This window comes from Neolamprologus multifasciatus, chromosome 9 (genome assembly GCF_963576455.1).
Source record: "Neolamprologus multifasciatus chromosome 9, fNeoMul1.2, whole genome shotgun sequence".
Lineage (NCBI taxonomy): Eukaryota > Metazoa > Chordata > Actinopteri > Cichliformes > Cichlidae > Neolamprologus > Neolamprologus multifasciatus.
In genome coordinates, this window is record NC_140447.1 from 31,866,001 (window position 1) to 31,878,686 (window position 12,686).

Consider the following 12,686-nt stretch of genomic DNA (forward strand, 5'->3'; position numbering starts at 1 on the left):
TCTCATCATCTGTAAATCTGCTCACATGCATCACAAGTACAAACACACAGAGTTCTGACTCACAGAGCTCTTTGCACCTTTTTACATGTTTGTCCCGAACTGATGGTTCAGTGTCATCATCAAACATGTCTGGAGTATCAATCACACGCACATGTAAGTCATTTATCTCAGTTTCTGCCACCTGACACTCTGTGGTGACTGGATTTGAACTGGGTTTAGAAACAAAGTGCTTCCTTCCAAGGATGGTGTTTCCACTGGCACTCTTTCCAGTCCCAGCCAATCCCAGAAGAACGAGGTTCACTGTGGTGCTGGTGAGCTTTGCTGAAGTAAAGAACAAGCTGAAGTTGAGTTAAATATAAAATAAGTAGTTTCTTGAAATCAAATCAGCTACTTTTTCAGAGTGTCTGTGGGTCCCAAAAAGTTTTAAAATGCCTTAAATAAATATTTCATCATAATAGGGCCCTAAAACAGGATGAAATTATGTCCAAAGTTTGGGTGTGTTTGTATTTTTACTCACGCAACAATGCCATCACCATGTTTGAGTGATAAATATTTAAATCAAACAATGCAAATGCATCCTTAAGACAATACCTTTATTGAACTAACCCTTCATTTTCATATGTTTCACAACAGTTAACTGTCACAAAAGGCTGAGAAGCTTGTTCACTGACATTTAATTTCCTGTTAAAGTCAACTTTTCTTGCTAGGTGCTAGGTGTAGGTAGCTTTCTACCTACACCTAGCACCTTCACCTTTCCCACAGCCTTCTCCTTCTCTGTAATCAAAAAGCTGAACAACAGTTGAAATACACTGATGGACCATCTAAAGATGATAATAAAGAGAAGTCCTTGCCAGACAGCCTTCTAGATAGTCTATAAAAACAGGAAGACCCAAGATTAATCTCACATCTTTTCGAAAACCTAAAACTGGCAGTCAAGCTAGGATAAAGTTTTGGTATATCAGTGGTTAGAAATTGCTGTGAATCACAGTGCGCAGCATAAAGGTCCTTTCACAGCAGACCCAGCATGTGCTGCTAATGCTAACTAAGAGCCAAGGATCCAGAATTTGTTGCGCTGGCTGCTGAGCTCTGTGGGTTTTTGCAGCAGCTCTATGTGAACTAGCTCCTCGCTACTAGCTCCTTGTTGTTTGTATCTCTGACTATATCCTCTACAAGAGTTTGTGTTGTTTTATCTTCAAATGTTCAATAAAAACATGTACGCGTAATGAAGAAAGCTTTGTAACTATCCCCAATAGTGAAGTGTGTGTCATTTCCACAACACTGCTTTTCCCAGAAGGTCCACAGAGCCGTTGAAAAGGCTCTGGAGGTCCCTGTATAAGCACGTAAACTCGGACACGCACAGACTGTTTTCCTTCGTGGTGATGAAGGAAAACGCTGGGCTGGCACATGAAAGGGAATTTATTCTTCCAGGATCTGAAGCTCCATAAAGCACCCCTCCAACAGCCAAACCCATCTGTTCTCTAGTTGAATTGTTAAAATTTGTGATTGACATGATATTGATCAATCAGCTAAAAGGAAGAAAAATTGGGTCAAAATTTGTATGTGTAAGTTGAAAGCCACATGCAGCCAGGGAACAGGTTGTACACATAGTTTTTTGCTTTGTATCTGCAACCAGACCTTAACAAAAAATGTGTAACTCGTGTAAATATTTTTTACAAACACAAATATGTTTTACACACACGCAAATTCTCATCTGTAGATGCACAAACATAAAACCTTCACACATTTTGGTTTAAAAGGTTACAAAACTCAAATACGCATTTGATTTACAAGTACAAACTATTAATGACCACAAATTGAGCCCATACTACAGCTTCCTCTTAAAGACATGCATGTTAGGTTGGGTGATTCCAAGCCGTTTCGTTATGTAATTTGCAGTCTGAAGCATTTGCTGCCTGAACAAAAAGGTCAAATAGAAGCTTCCTTTTATAAATAACATTACATAAGTAACATTAATTGTTTCTTTAAAAACCTTTGGAACACACACACACACAAATAGCAAGCGAGTGTGGCTTACCTTTCTTCTTACTTCCATCTTGTGGTTCAGCAGTGTCAGCAGGCCTAAAATGTAGAAATTAAACCACATTAACTGGTTTAACCGACCAGGAAGCAAAGAGAGCTTCCTGGTCGGTTGAACACCATGTTGAACAATTGTAATTGAAAAAGTACTGTCAAACAATTATAAATAAATATTTGACACCCATTCATTTGTCTCTACCTTTTCCTTTTCTTTCTGTTGGTTGGCATCAGTTGTTTATCTTTAAGTAGTTTGCTCAGTTTGCTGAAAACCTGTTCGAGGGTGTAGAATTTGAATGGATATTCTGTAAATTAGTATCTCAGCGGAAGCACAACTGTGAACTCTTCTCTTGGTTTTCCAGTCTTCTTGTTGAGGTCTTTTATTTGCTTTTGCACATTTCCTGTTGAAAATCCATCCTCTGCCACCAACAAACACAGGTCAAAGTTTGAATTCTTAGAAAATAGCTCTCTAATATCGTCACATGTTGTGTTCAGATCTGGTGTACATGTGAACTCAAATGTATCATCGTCATATATCTCAGTGTTTTTCAGAATCTTTCTTTTGGTTAAAACAGATAAATCTTTCCCCAGGATGTTGGTTATCAGAGCTTTCTTCAAAGACTTCACATTGCCCAGAATCATGACTGAAATCTTATCTGTGAAAATAGTTAAAAACAACATTACTTTATCTGATACTGTCATGGTCCTGGGTCATTTTGACCCAGCGTTTTGTGTTTCCTGAAGTTTGGTGTATATTCAGCCCTACCTGTATCTGTCCTCGGTGCTCTGTTCATGTCCCCGTGTTGTTATGTAAAACAGTCTGTGTGTTTCCTGTTTTACTTTGTAGGGTTGTGTCTCGTTATGTCCATTAGTTCCAGCTGTGTCCCCGCCTGTCTGCCATTACCCGATTACCGTGTGTGTGTGTGTGTGTATATATAGTGGTGTATATTTATTGGGTGTCGGTCTGTGTTCGTTGTCGGCTCGTCTGTGTTTCATGGTGTCCTGGTCCTCGTCTGCGTCTCTCTGCCTCCCACCCCGTTCGTATGATCTCCGGTTTGTTATTTAGCTATCCCAGTTTAGGTTTGTTCTGTAAATTCTCTTCCCTCACTGCCTGTTTTTGCCACTCCACCACCTGTAAATAAACCCTCACTCATATCATCAGTCGGCTGTTTGCATTTTGGGTCCTCCTTTTCCTCCACACCACACGGCTCACCCCGCCAGCCGTGACAGTACGAGCCGACCAAACATGGACCCAGCAGCATCCGCACCTTCCCAGGAATTTCGGGAGGGATTGATTGACTCCGTTTCAAGGTTGGTTAACCTGTGGCTGGAACATGAGGGGGAGGAATTTCACCGCGCTGTAGAAGCCAGGCTACAACAATTAATCTCTGCTCACTCCTGGCTACTGGACTCTCTTCACCCGCTCGCACAGAATTTCATACTGAACGAACTGCACCTTCACCCTCCAGCCGCTACCGCTTCCCGACCCAGCCCGGCGGTGAATGTTTTGCACTGCCCGCCGGGGAATCTGCGGCCCGGCCCGCCGGATGTGGAATTACCCGGCCGGTCGGAGCTATCCCCGAGAAGGAAGCGACGTTCACGCCGCCGCCGCCCATCGCCACAGCCGGGTCCCGAGACCTCTGAGTTACCGGCTGTGGTGAGTGGAAAAGTCACTCTTTCTGTTTCGCCAGAACTTGTGACTGTTTATACCGGGGCTGTGTTTTTTGAGTCAGCTGCCCAGCCGGTAGCTCGGTTAGCTGCCCAGCAGCCACTAGCTCAGTTAGCCGCTCAGTCGTCGCCTCCATCACATTCAGCCTCACAATCCATAGCCCAGTCAATAGCTCAGTTGGTAGAAGACTCAGCCTTATCATCAGCTCAGCCACCTATTCAGCCATCATCTTCACCAACTCCTCCGGTACAGCAAGCCATGGCAGTTCAACCCATAAAGGACAGTTCAACAACTTCTTATTCTAAGCAGAGAGACAAACCTAACAACAATGAAAACACACCTCAAGAGCTGGCCAGTTCTGAGACTGAGACGCACTCCAGGACCCCTGGAGGTTAAGAAGCCAGCTGAGGACTGCACCCGGCTGTCGTTGCCTGAGCTGAGTCAATGCTCGGTGCAGCTGCAGTCTGCTTTGTGTTTGCCAGAGGCCACCGTGCCTGCTGGTTCTGATTTGTTCCTGCCAGAGGTCCGTGCACCTGCTGGTTCTGTCCTGTGTGTGCCAGGGGCTCCAGTGCCACAGGTTCTGAGACTGTTTTCGCTGGAGGGCCCGAGGAGCCCGTCCAGCCCCAAGACTCGTCAGCTGGAGGTTCAGGAGAACCTAACCAGCTTCCTGTCTCGTCCGCTGGAGGGTCCGAGGAGCCCGTCCAGCTTCCTGCCTCATCAGCTGGAGGGCCCGAGGAGCCCGTCCAGCCCCAAGACTCGTCAGCTGGAGGTTCAGGAGAACCTAGCCAGCTTCCTGTCTCGTCCGCTGGAGGGCCCGAGGAGCCCGTCCAGCCTCCTGTCTCGTCCGCTGGAGGGTCCGAGGGGCCCATCCAGCCACCTGCCTCTTCAGCTGGGGGTCCGGGAGGACCCAGCCAGCACATCCTTATGTCTGCTGACGGTTCTGGCGAGACCGTTCAGCCACCACCATCTCCAACACCTGCAACCTCCACACCATTGCCTGCAGCAGCAGCTTCGCCGCCGCCTGCAGCGCCACCGTCTACGGCTTCCAAGTCGCCAGCTGAACTCTGAGGTTGGCTTCAGCTTTTTATGCTTAGTTCATGTGAGAATCACAGAAAAATGCTGATATGAGTGGAAGGTTCTGCTGGGAAATTGGCAAAGAGCAGATTATTGAACAGCGAGGCAGACAGTTCGTTTCAGTGATGCCAGTTTATTAGAAACGAGGACTGTGGGGCTGCTGGAAGTCAGGACGGCCGTTCTCTGGATAAACCTGACAGCTGAGGTGGAGAGCAGGATTTATCCACAGACGGCTTCTTCCAAGCAAATGTCCTGAACACACCTGAGCTGAGTGTTACACAGAAACGTGTCTTAAAGCACGAGCCTGGATCAGACTCGAGGACTCAGAGCTGTGTGACGTCACATTGATCCACCTCTCGGGGTTTTTGTGTTCTGATGTATCTGATTTCTCTTTAAGCTCCAAACAATCCCGAGCCTACGATTCATCATTGTCCTGTTCAGAGACGATGAGCCTGAGCGTGTTTGTGTTTCCATGGATCAAACTGTGCTGCTTTGTTTGGTTAACGAGGTGATTAAAGTCTTTGAGCAAACACTGGATGACTGACAGCTGCAGGCCGAACATCAGGAGGTCGAGAGGCCGAAGTCTGAGGAGCTCAAAGCTCCACAAACACTTATTCACAAAAAAAAGGACTACAAACATGGAGGAGCAGCAACGTGAGCTAAAGGCTACATGCTAATAACATTTCCCCTGGATGTGGTTTGAACAGGATCATGAATGATGAAGTATTTAAAGTCAGTTCCAGCCTGAGTCGGTGCCGTGTTGGCAGCTCTGATATGCAGAAACGTTCAAACATGGGACAGGAATAAAAACACTCCTGTGACGTCAGAGTTTATGAATGATGACAAACTGTTGCTTGTTTTTAGAAACTTTGTTGATGCTTAAAATGATCAGGAAATAAAAGCTGAATAGATCCACTTCAAACAGGAGAAGCTTTCCAGTTTGCATCAGCTGGGAAACTCGCTCATATCCAGTGTTGGGCAAGTTACTTTCAAACAGTCATTAAACATTCATTAAGTCATTAATTATAGTCACTAATTACCTAAAAAAGTAACTTAGTAACTGAGGGACAAGGTTGTAGATGTAATTAATTACTTGAAAAGTAACTATTGTGTTACTTTAAAAGTACCCTCTGGGCTCCAGGGTATAATCGGCCATTGTGAACTCCTTTTGTCAGGGTCCTGGGTCGCAGCGTTTTGTGTTTCCTTTTGGTTTCATCTTGTGTTTGGTGTTTATTCTGAGTTTGTATTCGTTCTTAGGGTTTGGTTCTTATGTTTCGTGCTTCCGTGTTTTCTCAGCCCTGCCTGTGTCTGTCCTCTGTGCTCTGTTCCTGTCCTTGTGTTGTAAAACAGTCTGTGTGTTTCCTGTTTTACTTTGAAGGTTTGTGTCTCGTCTTGTGGTTCAGCTGTGCTCCCCTCCTGTGTGTCGTCCCCTCATTACCTGGTGTGTATTTATAGTGTGTGTCTGCCTGTGTTGGCGTCGTCTGCATGACTCTGTGTGTCTCCGTGTCCATCGGTGTGTCTCCACGTCTCTCTGCCTTCTTCCTGTCATCTCTGTGTTTCCCTGCTGCCCTCATGTTTTCTGCTTTGTCTGTTAGTTTGTCCCAGTTTAGCTTGATGTTCGCTTCTTCCCTCACCTTTGTTATTGTCACTGTAAATAAATCTCCACTCGCATCTCCACCGCCGTCTGCATCTCGGGTCCTCATTCATTCCACCGCACGACTGCTGCCCCAGCCGTGACAACTGTTGATGTTTCCTCCACATTTACCTTTAAAAATTATTTACTTTGCCTTGTTTGGTCTCATTGTTTTCAGCACAACCTCACGTGTCTGAATCTACACGTATGTTTTCATTTTGACAAACTGTATTAACACAACTGATCTAAAATCAGACAGAAAACATAAAGTTATATTTTTACTGTAACAACCACGAACATGTTTAACGAATCATTTTCATAACTTTAAATATAAATTTGAAAATTATACACAAGTTTTACAAACAACAAAGTTATTTGCAGCCATTTACCTTTTACCCTTTTTTTTTAATAACCATTAAACTGTTTCCAGAACAATCAGCTGTTCTTCAATAAGACGCCACAAATTATTTGTGCGACTCCAAAATAATAATTAGTGTCCAGTATAAAGGAGAAGATCACAGCCTGATACCTGCAGGTCTGACAGCAGCTCATAAGCAGAGAGGTCTCGCTGCTGTCCTCAGACAGTCAACATGAAACTATTGAGGAACAAACACGCGTTTATATTGTTCATCATGACTGGTTTTACTGGCCATCAACACAGTTTATAAACTGGTATATGTCAGCTTGTTGCTTTGTCTGTAAGTGGTCATGTGATTGACCACGACTCCTTTATTCTTCCTCAGTCAAACAGCAGCACTCATGCGATTGTTTTGCCCCCTGAGCTCCAGCTGTTGTGCCAAAAAGTGATGGTCTGTCTGCGGGAGCACAGCTGCTTAAAGCTGCAGCGCCCAGATTACTTACAGCTACTTCCTGCAGCTGATATAAGCTGCTGGAAGCTGAACACAGCTTCAACCGTCTGTTTGTTGAAACATAGTAACGCACCACATTTTCTTGTTAGTAACTGTAACGGCGTTGTAACGATAGGAATAGTAATTAGATTACTCTTTACTGAAAAAAGTAGCGCCGTTACTCCCATCACTGGTAACGAGCAGCCTGCAGAGCTCTCCAACCACCCCGTCTTTAAAGCCCATGAAAGGTTTTCCTTTGCATGGTGAACTTTGGTGACAGAGTTCAGAGGAAGTGCTCTGTCTGCGTCACGTTAAAGGAACCTGAACTCCATCACGTTCTGTGTTTCCAGCCTTTACTGGGGAAATGTCTGTTCTTCCTGAGAACCACTGAGAAGGCCATAACCACCGCTAACGTGCAGCAGGTCAGTAACTGGTCTGGGTCACCTCCTCACCTGCAACTTTAACAAACTGCACAGACCTCATTGGTTGACTGTGACGTGGATGCAGCCAATCATTCTGATCTTCTGGTGCAACCTGATGTTTCCAGGAAGTGAACTTTGGCGTGTTGGACTGCAGCGGCAGCGGCGGCGTCCTGAACAGTCTGGAAACTCTGCTGACTCACATAATGTTACCTGCTCTCAGGTCGCAGCAGGTAAAACACCTCCATCCATTCAGGCTTTCACTGAGCACAAGAAGGGAGATGTTTCAAGCTTCCAGTGATCACATGACGCCATATATGAAGACTTTGTTGATGGTGGGAAGGAAGAACTCTCTTTAAACAGGAAGAGACTGAAAGCAAAGAAAGGGGCAGGGAGGGGCAGCCATGAGGGGTCAATCCTGTGAAGAGAAGCCAGTGTAGGAGAAATCTGCTGTTTCTAGTCCCTGTCAGGACTCTTGCTGCAGCATTTTGGATCAACTGAAGGCTTTTCAGGGAGTTTTTAGGACTTCCTGATAATAATGAATTACAGTCGTCCAGCCTGGAAGTAATAAATGCATGAACTAGTTTTTCAGCGTCACTCTGAGACAGGATATTTCTAACTGTAGCCCTCATTTACTCAATACCATTAAATAAATGGGCTTTGGGTTCTTTTTCTAGTGTACTCTCGTACGATATTTTTTAAATTAACTTCTCTTTTGTTTCTGGGATCAATGAAGCTTATTCCTTAACAGTAGCACTACACGCAAAAATGAACACTAGTGTCTATAGTGCAGTAAATCATGTCATACACCATGTAAAGTAGAGCATTGCAACCCTCCTTTAATTTACCAAACAATGAAAACAAAATAATAAAATGGCAGATTTCAGTATTCAGGCAAACCAAAAAACGCACACAGCAATTTACCCACTGTACACAGAATCTCCACATATACAGTGTAAACCACCAGTGATAAAACAATTATAGTCCCAAACTAAACCTAAAGCCGGCAGAGATAAACGTTGCAGGCCTGTATTGCTCCAGTATAAATCCAAAAGATCTCCCAACCGGAAGTTCTTCACTCAACCAGCAAAATATAAATAAATAAACTCAGTACCTTGTGAAACGTGCAATTCCCACCAGATTAATCCAGGCAACAGGTTGTCTTCAGCTCCTTCAGAAACACTCCGCTCTGAATGCAGTAGCACAAAGATGAGGAAGGTCCGTGATCTCCACGTGCTCCACAAGCTTCCTGTTTTAGCTTCCCACGTTGCCAGAGGTACTCTGAGTGACGCGGGCACTCAGAGTGACTATCTGGGGTCTGTCCGTCGTTATTCAGTTCGGTAACGATCCTCTGCAGCTTGTTACGTTCCACAACTTTAGCGAAACGGCAGCTACAGTAGTCCTTATTAGCGAACTCAATGCCTGCACGGCCGCAAGAAACAAAACACACAGTCCAGCAGCTTCACGCTGAAACTTTACGTGTTATGTCACTAACTTACCGACACTGTGACTTATTTTTCCGAAAAGTCAAAACACACTTACTACTAGTAGATAAAAACAAGCTAACTTCTCCGGATGCTCCGTGTAACTCACGCACCACCGCCCTCTCTCCTCGCGCTCTCTTTTTCCTTCTCCACCCTGTGTTACCTTCACAGACCATATCCCCGTAGGAGATTACAGTTCTCACAAGCAATTCACAATAAAACAAAGATAACTTATTTTAAACAGTGCAAACATGTTTTTTAATCAGTTGACATGAACTTTGATCTTTTTAATAAACAAAAAAATTTAAATAAATGAACTTTACTCTTTGATATTTATATTCTTAGACTTTACTTATCTTTTACTATTGATGCATCTTTTTAACCCGGGTTACACCCTCCCCCCATTAAATGTCTGGTGTCCTCAACAGACTACCAAGGAACTACAAGAACTTCTTGGGAATTAGGATGACCCTTTTTACATACTATGGCTCTTAGTCTTTGCCTATAGTGATGACAACCCCTCTATGTATAATAGTGATAGGCTGATCTTTAGCTTTTCCTGGCTCACCATAGGTTAAACGAACTACTGGTTTAATCTGTCTCTTAGGCCTTAGTTTAGGAGTGTCACCCAGAAGATTACGGTGTGTATTTGGTTTCTGAGTTTTGGCAGACCGGGCTGTTCTAGGATCCAGATCAGGTTCTGGGGCAGAATCTTGATCATCTTCTTCATTTTGGTCAGACTCCTCCTGAATGTCCACCATTTGGTCGGGCTCAGTCTCACTGTCCCGATTAACGTCTTCATCCTCCAGTGGCAGTTCCTCCTTTTCACTGCGCTGATCAGAATCAGTTTCATCACTGACGTCATCCTGGCACAATCCTCTTGTGGCACTGCTTGAGATCTAAGAGCCTGTCTTAATGCTTCTCTCACTCTTTCTTGAGTGTAGTAGTATCTCTGAGGCTCATAGTATTCACTCTCTGAGGACGAATCAGAATCCTGTGACAGCTTAGGGTCAGACGCAACTGCGGCCTGCTTTGGTTTCTTGCCCTTTGGTTTTTGTCCGTCACAACAGTTGTTGCCTTCTTCAGGGATTGGCAATTTCACATGTTGGCCAATAGGAAGGAGGTGATCCCTGTGGATTGTTTTTAGACGACCACTTCCATTCTCCTTCTTCAATTGGTAGACAGGAAGGTTGGGCATTTTTCCAACAACTTGGTAAGGTATTGGACTCCATCTTGTTTGCAACTTGTGCTTCCCTTTGAGACCCCAGTTCTTCAGTAGGACTCTGTCTCCTATTTCTAGAGACTGGACACAAACTCTCTTGTCATAGCCCTTTTTGTTCTTCTGATGGACTTTGTCTACCGTCTCAGATGCTAGCTTGTAGGCTTGATGGAGATCTTCTTTAAGCTTTGACACATAGCGTGAGTGACTTTTCTCAGCTTTGTCAATTGTGGTCCCAAAGCACAAGTCCACTGGCAGTCTGGCTTCACGGCCAAACATTAGGAAGTATGGTGAAAAACCAGTTGCATCACATTTTGTACTGTTATAAGCATGGACCAAATAAGGGACATGCTGGCTCCACTGGCGTTTCTTTTCTGTGCTTAGAGTACCCAACATTGAAAGCAGCGTCCGATTGAACCGCTCTGGCTGAGGGTCTCCTTGCAGATGATACAGAGTAGTGCGCGACTTCCGTATCCCCATGTTCTTCAACAAGTGTTTGATCAGACGACTCTCAAAGTCTCGCCCCTGGTCTGAATGGATACGAGCCGGAAGACCATAGTGGTCAAGAACTAAGTAATATTTTTAAGAATCGGCTCCAAAGGGACCCCGGATATTTTCTTCTCTGCCTACCCTCAAAAGAATTAACATTAAATTACTCGCAGCACAAACTATGTGATAAACTATTGCTGTTAGCTAGGAAAGGTATTCCCATTAACTGGGTGAAGGATAAATGTCCCTCTGTGACTTTGTGGCACAGGGAATTATTTAAAGTTATGCTGCTGTTTTAGGAGGAAATGAGGATCTGTTTCTAAATGTTTGGTCCCCTTTGCTTTTTTTATTTGCCGAATGATCTGTCCCAACTGTTGAGGGGGGGGGGGGGGGGGGGGGGGGGGGGGGGGTGCCTCTAAGATATCCTCAGGTAAATATGGAGTGAGTGTAAAGGACAACAGTTCACTCTTTTAGACTTGTAGTTTATCTTCTTTTCTGAATCTGTGAGTAAATATTTATTATCCTCTTTTTGTGCTTCTTTGTTTCTATCTTCTTTCAGTTTAAACCCCGCCCCTACACAGGGGCGTGTCCACAGTGGGAGCGCCGACCCCATTGGGCGACAGCGTGGATAGGACCGGTGCTGGAATGTAACAGAGTACATTTACTCGAGTACTTTACTGATTGAAGTATTCCTATCAGGATGTGTCAGACGTGATTGGAGCTGTGAGGATTCAGGTGTGAACACGTTTGAACACAGCCACAGGTAAAACACTGCCCAGGTAATCACCAGCAGGACCTTTAAACCTTGCTGGGTGGATCTCTGGAGCTCCAAGAAAGTCCACAGCTGAGGGGAACTTGTTTTTTGGGGCCTGGGTCACAGCGAGGACGTCAGTGGAGTCCATGTTTAAGCCTCTTTGGGGAGAACGGGGAAGCTGAGCTGTTACTGTCTGAAATAAATAGCATGAATATGATTATTGTACAGAGCACAAAGCAGAAGGCCACGTTGCTTCAGTTCACGTCTTATTTGGTGTGTTTTCACTGAGGGTTGGGTGACAGACACGTCTGAGCTCAGTCTGCTGTCAGAAACACTGCAGCACTCCAGGAATTCACTCTCACTCTTTCAGAAAGTCCCACAGGAGCCAAACAACAGCCATAAAGGCGCTTCCTGCTGGGACGCTCGGCCTCACACCACAAGCAACATGTTCACAAAAACACTGAGCACAGCTTTTATTGTGAAATATTAGGAGGAAGCTGAGTAAAATTCTCCTTGAGGTGGAGGTGACTGAGATTCAAAGCCGTTAAAGATTGACAGCCAAAAAAAAAGAAGCAAAACTTATATGAAGAGCTTACAGAGCGGCGTCAGCCTCGGGATGGTGGGGACAGAGAGGCTGTAACTACATCTGCTGGTGTCACTGTGACCTCACAGCAGTTTACATGAAACATGAAATAAATTACAACCTTTGTGATATTAATCCCTTTGACCAGCTCATGATGCAGAGTGTAGACTGTATCTGTGATAATGAAAACGATTTAAGGGCTCGTATATGACACGTCTATAAAAAATATAAAGTCTGTACAAATGTGAAACTACAAAGTTAAAAGCAGCTGGAACGACAGCTGTTCAAAGCTGAACACTTACATCAGCCAGAAGACAGAGTGAGTCCTCCATCTCTCTGAAGGAGGCCATCGTGGTGAGCACAGATGCAGCACCAGTGTGGATGTGTCCACTCCCACAGTGTCTCTCTTTCAAGTTTGTCCTCACATTCTCAAAAGAAGAACATGTCTATGCAGATGCCCAGAGCCTAACAACACACCCG

The 12,686-nt window shown here is 44.6% G+C and overlaps 1 protein-coding gene and 1 pseudogene across 2 annotated transcripts in view; one reads left to right on the top strand and one right to left on the bottom strand.

The window, feature by feature from the left end:
- The window catches only part of LOC146511913 (uncharacterized), a 3,338-nt pseudogene extending 405 nt beyond the window's left edge, over nt 1–2,933 (bottom strand). The window contains exons 1-4 of the transcript XR_014875936.1: nt 2,801–2,933; nt 2,237–2,690; nt 2,036–2,079; nt 1–321 (exon numbers count right to left, since the gene is read on the bottom strand). The exon at nt 1–321 is cut by the window's left edge and continues 405 nt beyond it. The product of XR_014875936.1 is annotated as an uncharacterized LOC146511913 (transcript). The remainder of the gene's footprint in view (nt 322–2,035; nt 2,080–2,236; nt 2,691–2,800) is intronic.
- The window catches only part of LOC146511908 (NACHT, LRR and PYD domains-containing protein 12-like), a 249,349-nt gene that overhangs the window by 128,295 nt on the left and 108,368 nt on the right, over nt 1–12,686 (top strand). The gene's annotated exons all lie outside the window — the stretch shown is intronic.